This window comes from Pezoporus occidentalis, unplaced genomic scaffold, assembly GCF_034315485.1.
Source record: "Pezoporus occidentalis ecotype Australia unplaced genomic scaffold, CSIRO_AGI_Poc_V1 ctg27, whole genome shotgun sequence".
NCBI lineage: Eukaryota > Metazoa > Chordata > Aves > Psittaciformes > Psittacidae > Pezoporus > Pezoporus occidentalis.
The window spans coordinates 5,152,883-5,169,461 of record NW_026914611.1 but is presented as its reverse complement, the minus strand read 5'-3'; the positions used below and the strand labels follow the sequence as shown (position 1 = coordinate 5,169,461).

Genomic DNA, 16,579 nt, shown 5'->3' with positions numbered 1-16,579 from the left:
TTGCCATGAATTGCTATTTATTGATTTATGAGATGCCAACTATCACTGCTTCAGGGTAAGGTCCCTCTGATTTGATCTACAAAGCTGAAGGCAAATACCATGCAACTGTTCCCAGGTGTTCTGCTGTTATTTAACATCTGCAAGTAATTGCAATCCCAAGTGCAAATCCATATTACCTACCACAGATTTTTTTTTTCTCTCACTAGCCACAATGCTTCCAACATAATGATAAAAAGTTATGCCCAGATGTATCATATGTGATCTCTCTCATTTGATTTTTAGATATCTCCAGTGTAGACAACTACACCTAAGTGAGTAGTTTTAGACTCTACACAATGAATGGAGAGAGGCACCTCTGCTCGCCTCTGGCACAGGTGACTGGAACTGAGCTTTTTTGGTGAAGAGAGAGTGAGCACAGGCAGTGGGCTATGAAATGTTGGAAACTGATGTTAAAGTCAACCGAATGTGTTTGACAAGTTCCATCATTCTGAAAAAAAAACCAAAAACCTGATATTCACAGTATGATACTTTTCCCTCTTTAGTTCCAGTGACTTTTTATGGCATATAACAAGGAATAATGTGTTACAATACATTATTCTGAGGTCCATGGAGCGTGAAGACAGCCAAATTTACCACAGTCTCATCTAAATGGCCTTTAGGAATTAGTCTCTGTGATTAATATTTTCAGAGAGCACAACACAGCACAACTAAAAACATTACCAAAGAAAATACTAAAGCTCAGGCAACACAGTAAATACTAGTTTCAATCTTCCTCCTTCAATTTCCTCCTAAATGTGTTATTTATCAGTACAGATGCAGCTCAAACTAAAGCTAGGGAGGATGAATATGCACCTAAGATCATATTATCTTCATGCCAGGTGAGAGTGCCCAGGTACTGAAGGCATGGCCATTGTGTGATGTCACATCTCTACGACCACACATAAGCATGTCTGAGCTGCACCTCTCCCTTACTGGGAACTGTCAACATAAATCTACCCTTGTGCTCTCTAGATGTGCTATGCTTTGTTCAAAAGCCTGCAGATTTCCCATTTTATTAATTACCTACAGTTTTGTTTACAAAAGATCTGAGACCTGGTGCGTTTGCAATCAGCAGATACTCTTCTTGGCTCAGACAGAATCTAGAAGGACCTGCCACATCTGGATCAAAAAGTATATTTGTGACAGCAGCTAATACAAATATTTGCCTATCTGTGTCCTTCACTTTTAAAATCTCTAGAAAAAGGCTTGCCTACACCACATTTGTGGGATACTTGCTCCCCTCATGGGGGGAAAAGAAAAAACCAAAAGCACCCCCCCAAAAAATAAAAATAAAAAAAAAACACACAAAAAAAAAAAACAACAAACTGTATGATTCTTTACTGATAACCTGAAAATACAAGAACTCTTTTATATTCTCATGCAAAAAGTGAAGATACTTGACATACATAATTCTGTTCAAAAGATTCTGTTGTCCTGAAGTTCCCAGCACTGAATGTCTAGAGTATATGTGAACCAAGAGTTGGATGGGAAAGACTTAAATGTCTAAAGCAGAAATAAAGTCAAAGCAATGAATTGCTGATACTTGAACTGATTTATAAATATATATTAACTTATAGATTAATTCCTGATTCTAAGATTTTGCTACAAGAGTAAGGATACTTTTTCCTTTTCCTTTTGATTCATAACTGTCTTCTGAATTGTTACTTTCACTTCTTACATAAAACTAAATATTTCTACTGGATAAACCAGATCTCTATTACCTTTAAGTTGAGATAGATGCTAAACTCCAAATTTTATTTTCTTCAGATGGATGTGACTTTAAATTATACATTAGTCATACCTTCTGTCACTGTAACTTATAGACTAATTTGTGGATCACCAACATTTTATACTAGAATTGTTGCTGTCTATTGTCTTGAGAGAAGTTTGCATATTAATTAAATACTACTATATTTTCAGTCCTCACTGTACAGAAGTCATGCAACAAATTTGCAAACAAATCCTTATGAAGTAAAATACAATTCTGATATATTTACTTAAATATAAATATCTAATATGAATTACACTATACTGCAGACAAGCTTTTAAAATTAAATACATTGTAGCACTAGTTATACAAAGCACTTGAAGCGGCAAGTCTCCCTTATTGCTTCCCTTCCCTGAACGTAAAAGTAGCCCATTTGATTTACAGTAAAAGAGATGTGGTTAACAATTATATCTTTGGATGAACGTGAGTATCTATTCTAATTAAAAAAGTTTGTGAAAACAGAAGTTATGACAGACCCGTACTCATAGCTTTAAATTATAAGCACTGGAAGTAGCTCAGAAGCACTGTGACTTAGGCTATGGTTTCACAAGTCCTTGGCTGCTGTACCAGACAGACACATAGCTGTTTGCACAGCTGCTCCATGAAGCAGATCAGGGAAAGTATCCAATTTAAATATAAGACAGAAGGAAAAATTACCCAGTGTTAGTTTCCCACCCTAGTTCACAAAATGGCCACAAAAGGAGTGAGGCCACTATAGAGAGCAGAGGACACAGCACGTACTGTCAAAGAGGCAGGAGTATAAAGCAAGGAACAGGAATACCTTTAAGTTTGCATCAATGCTAAAAATAAATAGAAAATTTAAAAAAGCTTTATGAATACCCATGATCAAAACTGGCACTCAGCTGAAAAATTTCCAGACCAAGCCGTCCCATCCTGCTTCAACAGAATACTAGTCCTCAGAATAAGTGTTTCTAATATGAATCAATGAAAATGCGGTGGAGCAAGTCAAACAAGACAAAACTAGCTACTTTTGTTAAACGACATCTCCAGTACTCAGCTGGCTCACAAGCCTTTGAATGTATTTTACCCTTCCTGTACTACAGATACTTAAAAGGTATGGAAGCATTTTATACAAGTACAGAGACTGAAAATAAAAGCTATGTTCACAAAAGGATGTAACTCATACTGAGTTTGATGTAGGAACCTATATTAAATAAGGAAGTCAGGATTGTAGGGGACCCCACAAAGCCAACAGAAAGAAAGCAGATTCCTAACTGAATTGGATGAACCTCTATTTGTACAAGGAGTCTGAACACAGATGTTAGAAACAAAAACATCTAAAAGATAGTGAATATGCCTCATAATACCCAAACTCACAATGGCAACCCAATTCCTACTGAAATGGATGGAACTCATAACTCAAATTCACATTGTCTAACTTCGGGTACCAATTGAGGCTCTGAGGTATGAGATGAAAAAGCAGGCTAATCTTCCTCTGCAAGTGCCTTTTTCTCACTGCTGACTACAAAGGAGGCCAGGAAAGCTAGGCTCCTAACTTAGGTGTCCAAATTAAGTGGAAGGAATATGGGCTTTGATACCTTTGTGGATTTAGTCCAGCCACTCAAATGCACTCCACTTAAATACAGACAGTAAGGAGTCTTGTGGCCCTAGGCTCTTTCTGTTCCTAATGAAGAAAGGAATCATCAGGAGTCAGACTTTGGTGCACACCATTATTGTTTCTCTACACACATTGGGAGTTAAAGTGCCTAATTTAAGACAGAATTACTTTCAGGAAGCTTTATAACACTTATGATCACCAAGTTTGAGTGGACAGCAGTAAGAAATAGATATATTTCAGTGGCAAATTCAGATGACTTGTCTCAGAAAATCCTTTCAGCACGTGCTCAACAGATGAATTTAATTATCCCAGTGGTTCAACCACTCGTCTGTCTTGAGTGACTCTGGGCCAAATCACCATGCTATCAAACTGATTTCAGTGAGATTTACCCTCTGCTTACCACCTCTCAGCTGAAAAAAATACAAATTTTGGACTTCAAAGTCTTCACATATTCAATGTATAACAGGAGGGTGGGACAGACACCTTTCCTTTCTATGAGAATTTATAAAAAGAAAAAAAGAACACAACATGCATGTTGCAAAATCCCTGCTTTTTCTGTACCAGAAGAGACAATATAAATTAAAATTTGTTGGATTACTGGACCTGGAGGTTCACAGACACAGCAGGAAAAATTGTTTCGCTACAATGTGTTCCTCAAACTACTTCAGACAGATACTGCAGACATTCAACAAATAGTTTTAACTTTTGAAGCAAATGTAACCACAATGGCTTTCTTCAGTCTTCTCAGAAGTATTAGAGAAACTATATTTATAAACCATTGCATGCAATCTGTCATGGTTATTCTTAAGAGAGCCTTAAGTGAAAAATTTATAAAGAATAGAGAACATCAGTTTTCACTTTCATGTATTTATAAGTGTGAAGGAAAAGGTCAAAGGCAAAAGTAGAATTTCACACAATACTTTCCTTGTGAATAATAGCTGAGAAGTCTGGAAAACAAACTAATTGATTGACTTCCACATTATCACAATGCTATCTCTTGAAAGTACAGTTAAGTGCAGATCAAGTGCCTTGGTCTTCACAGGGCAGCTAGATACTGATGTTAGATCTGTGAGTGGACAAGCAAAACACTCTCAAAACCCCCGAAGTAGAACTTAATTAAGATAGTATTGACTACAAGAATTCTCTCTTTGCATTAATTTTCATATAGCTCAATTACCTTACCTAATATTGCACTGTTCTTAAAATTTTTATGACCTAATGACACAAATAAGACCAGGATTTGTAGATAGATGTGATATCTTTTTAAAAGCTAAAAAAATAGATGAAAGTTCATCCACTCAATACAGATCATAAGAGAAATTACCTCTATCTACAGACTTTTGCCTGACTTATTTTATACAATAAAATCTAGCAAAAATTAGAATTGTAATGATACTTTATATGATATAAAGCCATATTTTGTCACTCTAGCATTTGTTTAGCTTCTTCAGCTAGGCATGTTCTCAATCCTATACACTTACCATAGTAACAGAGACACCAATCACAAAAGGTAAAATGGAAAGCAAAAACAAACAATTCAAAATAATATTCACTAGATAATCACAGATAAAAAAAATAATGTGGTTTCATATAATATGTAGGAAACATATATGGCATGTTAAGTTTTAGCCTTAAAGAAAGAAGGCAAAGTATCATTTCATTTAGGGTAAAGACCCATTTCACAAGAGAAAATGAATCATGTCAGCTTGCTTCCAGAGTTACTCTTTCATAGAATTACAGAATCAGCTATGTTGCAAAAGACCTTTAACATCTTCAAGTCCAACCTTTATACCAGGACTACCAAGACTACTAAACTATATTACTGAGTGCATCATCTACATGTTTTTTGAACACTTCCAGGGACAGTGATTCCACCACTTCCCTGGGCAGCCTGTTCCAATGTCTGGATATTTCTTCACAGCAAGGGTGCTCAATCTAAACCTCCCCTGGAGCAGCTTGAGGCCATTACCTCTTGCCCTATCGCTTGTTACTTGGGAGAATAGACTGACCCCCACCTCACTACAACCTGCTTTCAGGCAATTGTAGAGAGCGATAAGGCCTCTTCTCCAGACTAAACAGTCCCAGTTCCCTACACTGTTCTTCATCAGACTTGTGCTCCAGGCCCTTCGCCAGCTTTGTTGCCCTTTTCTGGACTTTCTGTAGCACCTCAATGTCTCTCTTGCAGTGAGGAACCGAACACAGTATTCAAGGTACAGCCTCACCAGTGCCAAGTACAGGTGGATGATCATTGCCCTGGCCCTGCTGGCCACACAATTTCTGATACAGGCTAGGATGCTGATGGCTTTCTTGCCTGCCTGCGCACAAGCTGGCTCATGTTCAGCTTCACCACTCAGCACCCCCAGGTCCTTTTCCATCAAGCAGCTTTCCAGCCACTCTTCCCCAAGCCTGTAGTGCTGCATGGGGGTTCCCTCTATCATGCTACAGATTTCATTTGGTAATGTGAAGAGGACTTGAAGGGGTGGCAGGGATTGTTTTTTTCCAAGTGAAATAACAGAAATAACAGTGTTGCAAGATTTTAAGATGCAGAAAGTATCTTAGTTTGGTAAGAAATGAAGTAGTTGTCATGCATAACCTTTCTCCATTCATGACTAAAAGGAAAAAAAAAAAAAAAAGAAAAAAAATTGCAAAAAACTTTAGAGTCCTGTTTTGTTGTAAAACTTGATGAAGTTTCATTGATGGTTCTCAGGATCTAAATGCTACCTTCTTAGAAGATGGACCCAAATTCAACTAGACAGTATGAATCATGGTGAAGAGTGCAAAGAGAAATGGAAGAATCTTTGGACAATATCTGTTTTTTAAAAAAGCCTTAATGAATAATTATACAAAAACTGACAGTACAGAGCAATAATGTCAGTGGTATACAGGTCTGTGATGTTGAAAAAAATACATCAAAGAGACTTCAGAACTTAAAATGTGTGACATGACTGGATACTCCTAAGCCTAGCAATCCAGAAAGGATTCACTAAGGATACAAAAATGCGTGGGTTCTCAGGTCCTTAAAAACTTTATAAAGCATGCAAAGAGAATCCATAGCACCTATAAACAATTCATGTGATATTTATACTTGAGAAGAATTTCATGAAAGCTATGCCACACTAAATCCCACTTAGTTGTAGAACTGCCTGGAGAACTTGAACTCAGTGGTCTTTCATTAACCCTCTGTATGATGAAGAAAGCTGTGGGGGAATGTGTGTGGGGCAGACTGCACTCAGTTTTCTGATTAAATTGACATTATTCATCTTACAAGGAATCATTCTAGTGCCAGACCATACTATGATGAATGCCTTCATATGTTCACACTCACTATTTTCAAGACTAGAGCAAGATGGTACAATCTGATTGCTGTAACACACCTTGGGCCCCCAAAATGCTTCTTCATAAAATAGGGCAGTAGCACATCTTCAGAGCTGATCTTTAAAAGCTGAACTGAAGAACTTGAGATGGAGCTGATAGTCTATCATCCCCACATATAGCCTGTTCCAGTGGCTAATCACCTTGACTATTAAAATTTATGCCTTATTTCTCATCTGAGTCCCTCTGGCTGAGCTCCCAGCACTGGCTGTTGTTACAACTTCAGATACTTCTTTAGTACCCAGAATAATGTAACTAGTGATAAGCTATAAAAATAAAATCCCAGAACAAATTACAGATTAAAGCATTTCTGAGAAGTCACTAAATCTCTCATTCTTTCCAAGAAAGGATAAATGACAACTACAACTGTTCTGCCAAATTATATGAAGGGATTTGTTTAGAAGTTAGGGAGCTTCTAAGCCTATGTCAGTTGTCTACTGTACGTGGTATTAAAAATGCAAAACATAATTTATGTAACAACACACAATGGTTCCACCTTTGATATCTGTTCCTTTTCTAACAGTTTCTAATCTGCTATTTACTTTTTTAACTGCTATCAAGCTGCATTTTTCACAGAATTACCTATTGCAATCATAAGATCTTGCTACCAGTCAACTCAGAGACTCTCACTTCATACAAGAAACAGGACTTATTTTCCCCATATACACCATTTGACATCTAACTTTACTGGATTTTGTTTGCCATTTTAATTCCTGTTTAGCCAGTCTCATAAAGCCTTTCTACAACTTTCTGTATTTTTTTTCTTCTATATCACCTCGTATAGCTTGGGACTTTTCATTCTGCTTCCAGGTTGAACAGCTCTATGTTTAACAGCACACACTCTTGAAATAATACTTTGGTGACCTTCCTTCACTGTAAGAATCAATTACTTCCCATACTTTTTTGTTAACTCACTCTTCTCCCTTTCTCCCAGTTATTCAGTCATACAAGGATTTTATTTTGTTTACCTACTAAATACCTTTGTTGATAAACTTTCTCAAAAGTTACCTGGAAGACTGATCAGGGTATAGCTGTGTATACAAGGCTGAGCAAGGCAGTTCTATGGTTCATTCCCATCTTCCCTGATCATCTGTATTGTCTAAATATCATCTTGATTCCAAGACTGATGTGAGCCAACTTGTGCCCACTGAAGCAAAACCCCACTTCACTCCAGGGACCTGGGACTAAATAGAGCATAGATGAGCCTGAGTCCCTCCAGCCTACACAGTTCATTATCACTGCTCCAGCAGCCTTTGCCACTCAAGCACCACCGTTTGCCCCAACACCACACCCAAGGGCATGCAACACATACATCTGAGGTCATGCTCTAAAAACACTACGCTGATGGGTTACCATTACTATTTCAGACACCCTCAAGCAAAATAAGAAAACCTATGAAAATGATCTCATGTTACAGAGCATAAGGGCAATGAACGATAAAGCTCAATGCCCCACACATGGATGTGGCTAGCCTATTGTGAAAGCACTGGCCTAGACCCTGCTTAGGCATTGATATTGCGTATGTACATCAACCAGCCTGGGTACCTCCTCACAGTCAGAGATCACCCTGCTTAGAAGATGCATTTACGTATATATTTAATAGCTGACATTGACTGGGTTTATATGCTGATGTCTTCAGATAACAGTATTTACTCTGTGAAAGCGGATACAAAGTGACAGCAAAAGAATGTCACTAACACAGGCATCATCGTAGTAGATAGATAGTGAAGACTTCTAAAGTTCAAGGTAATGGAAAATCTAAGTTGTAGCACTACAGAGCAACACATATTTTTTCCCAGAATTTGTACAGGCTCTAAACTTTGGACTCAGAGTAACCATTTCTACTTTTTTTTCCTTTATTATTATGAGAGCAGAAACAGGTTTAGCAGCTTTTTTTGAGGAACTACTTATACTTTAAATTAAAATTGACATGATCCATTTAGAATGTTTCCTTTGCTTCATTTTGTTAGAACATCAAATAGACTTTTCTTGGTCTTAAGAATTATCAGGAAAATGTTGAAATGCTGTTCTGACACTGTATGAGATTTTACATTTTCAAACGATAAATCAAAAAACTATCACTTGTTCTAAATTCGCAACGTACACTGTGAGAAGATGTCACAGCTGGCCTTCTTTCAGTGGTACAGAAGATACTTGGATGTAAATGGACCAAGTTAGCGAACTACTCCTTACAGCTTTTAGTCACAATGTGCTTCACTGAAATCTAAAGCTAGATGGTTGAGAGAAGAGAGAATCTTAGCCTCTAAAACACAATCAGATTTTCTTCAGGTTACATAAGTAGTAGTGTTTGAAGAGCAGAAAAGAAACTTTCTGAATTCTCTACAACAACCAGCTGATTAACTGGATACATTGAATTCTTAATACTGACTTTGACTTCCCCCTCCCTTTCTGATACTTAGTACATATTTAGGTCACAATCTCCTCAAGAAAGGATTACTGGTTATGGTTGTAAACTGTGAAGGTGGGGGAACTGAGGGTGTCAAGTTCTATGGAAAAGAAGAAATTAAAAAGACCACACCTATTTCCCCTTTTCTCTATTCTTTCTTCCTAATGCCCTAATTCTACACTTCTCTTGTTACTTCTGCAATGGTTTTTTAGATTTTTACATTTCTGGTTTGTTTACTTGGGTTTTTATAAAGTCCATTCCCCAGCTGATTGCTTTGATCAGTACACAGATTTAAGACGATGCTCATATACTTTCTAAAAGATCTTTAATTGACATGGATATTTTTAATCATTTATGTCACCTAGCATAAGTGCTCTTGATTGGCTTCATAAGAGGACCTGAGTTTTAAGAAGACATGCAAAAAGCTTGAGCCTCAGTGCATCTTCCCAAGTCTGCTTGACAGGATGCTCCTGTTCAGTTGCATTAGGTACCATAGCAACTGCAGGGAGGGAAGCTGAGTATCACAGTATCACAGTATACTAGAGATTGGAAAGGACCTCAAAAGATCATCTAGTCCAAACCCCCTGCCGGAGCAGGAACACCTAGATAAGGTTACACAGGAATGTGTCCAGGCGGGTTTTGAATGTCTCCAGGGAAGGAGACTCCACAACCTCCCTGGGCAGCCTGTTCCAGTGTTCCGTCACCCTCACTGAGAAGAAAGTATCAAAGAACTATTTCAGACAGGGAGGCAAATCTGTAGTTAGAAGCAAGTACGAACCTGAGACCATGATTTTATTTACTTTTTTTACTCTACTACCTTGTCTGTTCTGTATCTAATTCAAAAACTGTGACATTCCAGAAGAACAGCAATTTGAACTGCAATTTTTTTACCTTTTCCCTCTCAGGCTCCAGTGACTGTTTTGTAACAGTGACATTGTCTAAATCTTAATCTCTTACTGTTAAAGTATAAATATACATACAGTTCATGTAAGTAAAAACTGTTACTATGGGTGTAGTCATTGGAGTTAATTAACTCCATTTAAAATAGATACATTTGATCTTATTTCCTTTGGTCATTATGGAACTAAATGCCCATACCTCACAGGTAGATACTAGATGTGGACATCTACAGGTAAGACCTTTGCGTCTGGGAAGGCCATGCTTCACTGTATCACTGTTTTTTGTTCTTACACAGGTACCTTCTTTTCTCCCCACAGTTACCTTCTTTTCTCCCCTTCCAACTTTGCGCTATTTCATTTTCCACTTTCTTCGCTAAATTGTCTCACAGTAACACAGAACAGAGAGAGGAAGCAAAATTAAAATTCTTTAAACCAAAGGGGTCACTCATCTGTCTCACAGTAAGGCCTAAGTGCAGTGAGCACAGGAAGGGCTATCTTTAAGTCTTAAATTATAATAAATGCTAAAGAAAACATTATCTTTAAAAGAAAACAGCAGGTTTATGATCACCACATCTAAAAGTAAGAAAAAAAGCATGCTTAAGAAACCATTAAATACAAAATTGAAATATTAAATGAATAACTAAATCTTTCCCAAGGGGGTAACCGCTACAAAATTCCCTTAAATATCAGCTTCTACCTAATAACACAATAAAAGAGAAGCCCCTGCATAAAAGAAATTACAGATTTTAATACTCTACACTGAAGGAAATGCTTAAATTAAATGGCTATTTCAATTTATTTTTAAAACAACCAGAATATGTCATGAGGAATCAAGTCCCTCATGGGACTGATCAAAATTGAATTTCCAGTTTCCTGTATTAGACTGACAATCATTTACAATAAAATCAGAATGAGAAATAGAAATTGTCTGTGGGGACCACTGAGCCACGTAACAGCTTCAGTGTAACACAGTCACACAGCAGAAGGCAAATTAAAATATACGCAGAATTTTAATATGGTTGAACTAGACCTTACTTTGCTTACAGGATTCTTGCTCACAGCTTTTAAGTAACATATCAGGAGTGACAAAACTAAATACTTATTAATGATAATCAGGCATTTTACATCACCAGCAATTTGTCTAAAATAACATGAAGTTAAAACTGTGTTAGGCAAAAACAAGAAAATGAGCTTACAAACTACTTAAGATTACTATGACTTAATGGGAGCACAATGCAAAGCCATGACAGAACTTAAAATTTCTAGTCCCATTCTGTACATCTACAAACCTTGCAAATTATAACTACATTATCCCATTTTACAAATGAACAAAGATCTTATAGGTACAACTTAAAGAACAAGGAATACTTCAAATATTTAATTACTTTTAGATATCTAACAATAAATAAATATATTTATGCATACATAATGCATTTTAGACAATCACAGAACAAAGACATGCTATACCAAAAAATTCCCAGCCACATAGGAAGCCTGATCATGCAGAACATCTATGCTATACTTTTGTTAAAGTTTATCGCGTTCGAAACAAGCAGCCAGCCCACAGCCATCACAGTGGTGGTTAGTGGAGAGGAACACCCACTAGAGTTTAGATGCAACTCTCTTCATTCTTCAAGATGAGTTAATTAATTGGTTCCCATTCAGCACATAATTCCTTCTTTCTCAAGTCCTGGTGACTATGGAAAATCCACTGAGAAGGGCAACAGAACTGACGGGATACAGACAACTGGGAGTATACCTAGCCCAGAGTTCATACGTGCTTTGAGAATCACTTGTTCAAAAGTAACTCAGGTAGGTAAAACCATGCCAGAGTAGACTATGGATTATACAAACAATTAAAAATACTCAGAGGAGCAGTAGCATGCAACCTTCCTTTGTGGCAGGTGAGTACCCTAACCACTGAACTAGAGAGCTAATTTTTCACTTTGCTTCTCCCACAGTGAATATTAAGTAGTAATACAGACCAGAACAGCTGCAACAGGGAAGTCTAAGAGTTATCCACTGTAGAATAAATAAACCAGAAAACAGCCAACTCTCCTCAGCAATCTGCTGTATTCTTAGATACTATTAAAAAATCCTACAGAAATGGCTACTGTGCATGTGCTGAACAGCTCTGCAGCTGATCTTACAGTAAATCTGCAGCTTTCCACAGTATGACCTGCTATGCATAAGCATTTTAAATGCACTTAAATAGTGAATATAAAACGGTCTCTTCCAGAACTTCAGGATCAGCAGATTTCTGTCTCAGCCTTCCTCTAGTTCACACAGACCTAAGCTCAAGACCTTAATGCAAGCAGAGATTTGTAGATTTATTAAAAATTGACACTACTTGTATCAATTGCTCTTTTAAGGCTCAAAGTACAGTTACCTACACCTGCTGGTGACTTGTTCAATATCAGTAAAAGATTGTTTTGCTATATTGTTAAAATGACTATGCCACCTACTTCATTACCTGACACAGACATACCTTTCTGCTTCATTCCAGAAGAACAGCAGAAAGAAAATTATTATTAGATTATTATTTTGCACATAAACAAGTTGCCACATGATTTCACATTACTTGCACATTTACTTACAGAATCACTTGCACATTTCCACCTCACTGATAGGAGGAAAGCAATTTGTTCTGAGCAGTAAGACAGCTTTCATTCACTTCAGGATAAAAGCAACCACCTCCAAGTAGCTGATAGGCTGGAAACTCAAATATTAACTGATTGCTCAACAACCTGCTTCTGTTCCCAGACCTTATTCATGCCCTTGAGCTATGTTAGACAGGGTGGCTGCAAGGTTTCAGAGAGAAGGGAACTTTTGAAGGCTGTTAATTTGGTGTGTATAATACACACACTGGGGCACAAGTTCAGACACCTCAGTGCAGGTATCAAAGTATTTGAAATTTAACTAAGTGTTCAAGCTTTCATTATAGTCAAGGGTCACACTGGGCTCAGTCTAACCATAGGTTTCTAGTGACATTTGACAAGCCCTTAGCTGTCTAGCAATAACTTCAGATTTTTTTTCTCCACAGGAAAAAAATTCTCCTCCCAGGTTTTACTGTAGAGGGCTTTTTTTTTTTGGCAGATTTCCTGGTTTTATTCTCTGTTACACATCACCTAATTTTTCAAGTATAGGTGTAGTTATTTACAGGAAAATTCAGTACTTGGTTGGTTAAATTTCGCAATAATTTATTCGAATGTTTATTTGATATTATGAAAGCATTGTTTTTTATATAGTACATGACAGAGTACAGATAATGACTTTCTTCAATGTAGCTGTCACTTCTTTTTTCTTTTTAAAAGATCTAGGGTGGCCCGTTTTTTTAAGTTACATGTTTAGATTTCAGAGCACGTTTTTCTCTATTTTTTTTCCAAATTGTCCATGTCTTTCTTTAAGTAAACTACCCAAAACTGAACGCAACTGGGTTGGGTTTGTTGTTTTTTTTTTAATTTCTTAACAGACAAAATAAAAAATACTAAGTGAAAACTTTTCCATGTGTACTTGGAAATCTTGGAAATCTAAAAGGCTACAGAAAACACTATCTTAGAAACAACACTAAACATTCATTCAAAACCAACTTTATACTACCTTTCTTCAAGCTCCTATATTTTGCCAGCTATCAGCTTCCCAAAATTCTCAGAATAAACAAGAAGCAGGCATCCACAGTTCTGTGAAAATGCAAACTTTCTATAGCCACTGCTCCCAAGAGACTAATGTTTTAAATTTGTATTTCACTATTTTTTTTTATTTGTATGAGCACTACATAAACTATTCAAATTCCAAGTTAGCATACCTACACTGATCACTGTGCTACACAGACATAAACCAAAACAGTAGCAGTAGTTAGCTGGGCAGTAAAAAAAGTGAGATTATGAAAAAGTCTTACTATTCACTGAGTATATTAGTCTGAACAGTGTACCTACATCAGCTTAATTGTAATTCAGGTATTATTGCAACTAGGGGAAATAATTAAGTGATGGAAAATAAACTTAAACTGAGACAAGAATCCGTGAGCACAAGTTCATGCTAAAAAAGTACAACTTCAGAAAAGACCAATGTGGTCAAAACTATTAAAGAAGCCCATTAAATCCCTGTATATATGGCCCCAAGAATGCTTTCAACACAGCAGGGGTGTATGCAAGTAAGCATCTAAAAGATACAAGTGAGATACAATGGAGATAAATCCCTTCAGAATGATAAAAGACTTGCTTGCCATACAGAAATAAATCTCAGGGTTAATAATAAAATTTCAAGTATCAATCTAAATCTCTAGATTTCTGCACTTAGAACAGCTGCTTAATGCTGTGTTTTATGTATAACATATGTATAGACATACTTCGTCCAACTGTAAGTTATACTAGCATACTGTTTATCCTGCTTTTGTATTATAAAGGAATCAAAATAGCATCTGAATAGATGATTTCTGAAGTTAGTAAGATCTGTGTAACAGATTTGCTCTTTAGACCAACCAGCAGGTAAAATCATTTAATAACACATTATTATGAATTTAATAATGCGCGAACCAGAGACATTTTTGAGACACTCATCTCTCAACATAACAACAGAGTGACAATCAGGTTTCTTAACCTGCCAACTCTTTTGACTTTTAATAGAATCATTCAGTTTCATTTATTTTATGTAAATTGGGATTCACAGGTATTGGGGTTTTAGATTATTTACATCTCACTTAAAACATAAAGGATTATGGAGCTGAGAAAGAAGAAAATGTTTTAATTTCAATGTTGCTCTTCACATTGTAGATGATCTAGAGGGCAACATATCATTTGAAACCATAAGTGAGATACAGCAGCTCTTGCTGAAAGTTTCTGATCTTCAGACTATTCTTCAGAAGAAAGTGCCAAATATAGCAGCACTAAGAAAAGTCCATTTCCATTCGCTTTCAGTCTCTACAACCTCGTTATAACCTCTAAATTTCTTATTCTAAAAGACAGCTACCTTGTTCTGTGTCGTACATTGCCACTTTTTAAAGGGTTGTGAACTCTGTGTGGAAAAATAGTGAAATGGCACAGACCTGCTATTCTGTTGCACAGAAAGGTATATGTATATCCCTGTCTTTCAGGGAGAGCTACCTATAGGGCAGATGTACACTGCATGCATTGAAAACACCCTGCTGAATGAGCCCCTCAGGACTTAAAAGCAACAGAAATGTAGTTTCTGGATCTTAGCTTCACTTAACTTCACTTAAATGTTACTTAAATCCCATTCTTGTGAAGACTGAGAAATCTTGGGATTGCAAAACTATGTTATTAAATATCTAAGGGGGTTTTTGTGCATTCTCGGTTTTTTTCTAGGACTGGGGGAAAGGAAGAGGTGTTAAAACACCCAGGCAAAGAGTACAACCCTCACTTAAGAGGAGTACTGCTCCTTCCTGGGCTCTACAGTCTACAGCCCTAGGTCAGCACAGCAATACAACATATTACACTATTATGGTGAAAAAAAAAAAAAAAAAATCTACAGAAGTTGAAAGGAAGAATGAAGGTAGAAGAAGAAAAAATTTCTTTCCAAATTTTACCAGTGATAATCCTGACACATATTGACAGCTGTGTTAGGCAGGCTAAAGGGGGATACTCCCCCAAGGTAGGGAGCAACTGCAATTTGTTTTTAGCCTTAGACAGCCTAAATTCAAAACGGGATGGTTTTAGGACCCCAGAGTCAATTTTGCTGTGCATTTTATGACCCTAGGCAGTTGGCCTTGTTCTGCTGATCATTTTAACTTCACAGGTTAAAAACAAGACAGTCACCAGAAGGACATCTTCCTAAGCCTTCACAAAGTTAACCATTCTATCCTGTCCAATCAAGTGGTCATTAAGGCCATTACATATTAATAAACAAATGAGAAAACTGTAGGGCTTTGTTCTCAACACATGTGAACTCTATATCCCTTTATATCACTCACATAATATAATCTCACATTGCCACTATTTCTCACATCTTCCCAGCTCCTAACCAATTTCTACATTAATTTATGCTTTATTAATTCAGAAAAAAAAATTATTAGTATGCAGGGTAATTGCTAAAAGGCAATTCCACCAGCCCAAATAACTATTAATTTATCAGATAGCTTCCAAATGTGCATTGGAATGACTCTCACGCAACTTCCAATGTTTTAAAAATTACTTTCAGAAACCCCCCCAAAAAAATTTAGACACTCAAAAACTTAAAAAACTAGATCCCAAAAATGAACCTCAAAACCAAACTACAAAGTATTTCTATTAGAACAAGATAATGAACATGGTTGGTGGAAATACGGGAATAACAAAATCTCTCTTTTGCAGCACTCCAGGCAATAATTTTGCATTTAATTATCACTGAAATTAAAGCACATTCTAGAGGAATGCCAAGTTAGTGGTTTACAATTCAAATCAAAACATTTTACTAAAAACATTTATTAGTTTTTCTCAACTATCATTTTTTAAAGTCATGTATTCCAATAGCAGTTTCTAATCACCTGCATAACTTAATACTCCTCCTTTGAAAACATA

The 16,579-nt window shown here is 36.7% G+C and overlaps 1 protein-coding gene across 1 annotated transcript in view; it reads right to left on the bottom strand.

The window, feature by feature from the left end:
* The window catches only part of GPC5 (glypican 5), a 101,011-nt gene that overhangs the window by 71,579 nt on the left and 12,853 nt on the right, over positions 1-16,579 (bottom strand).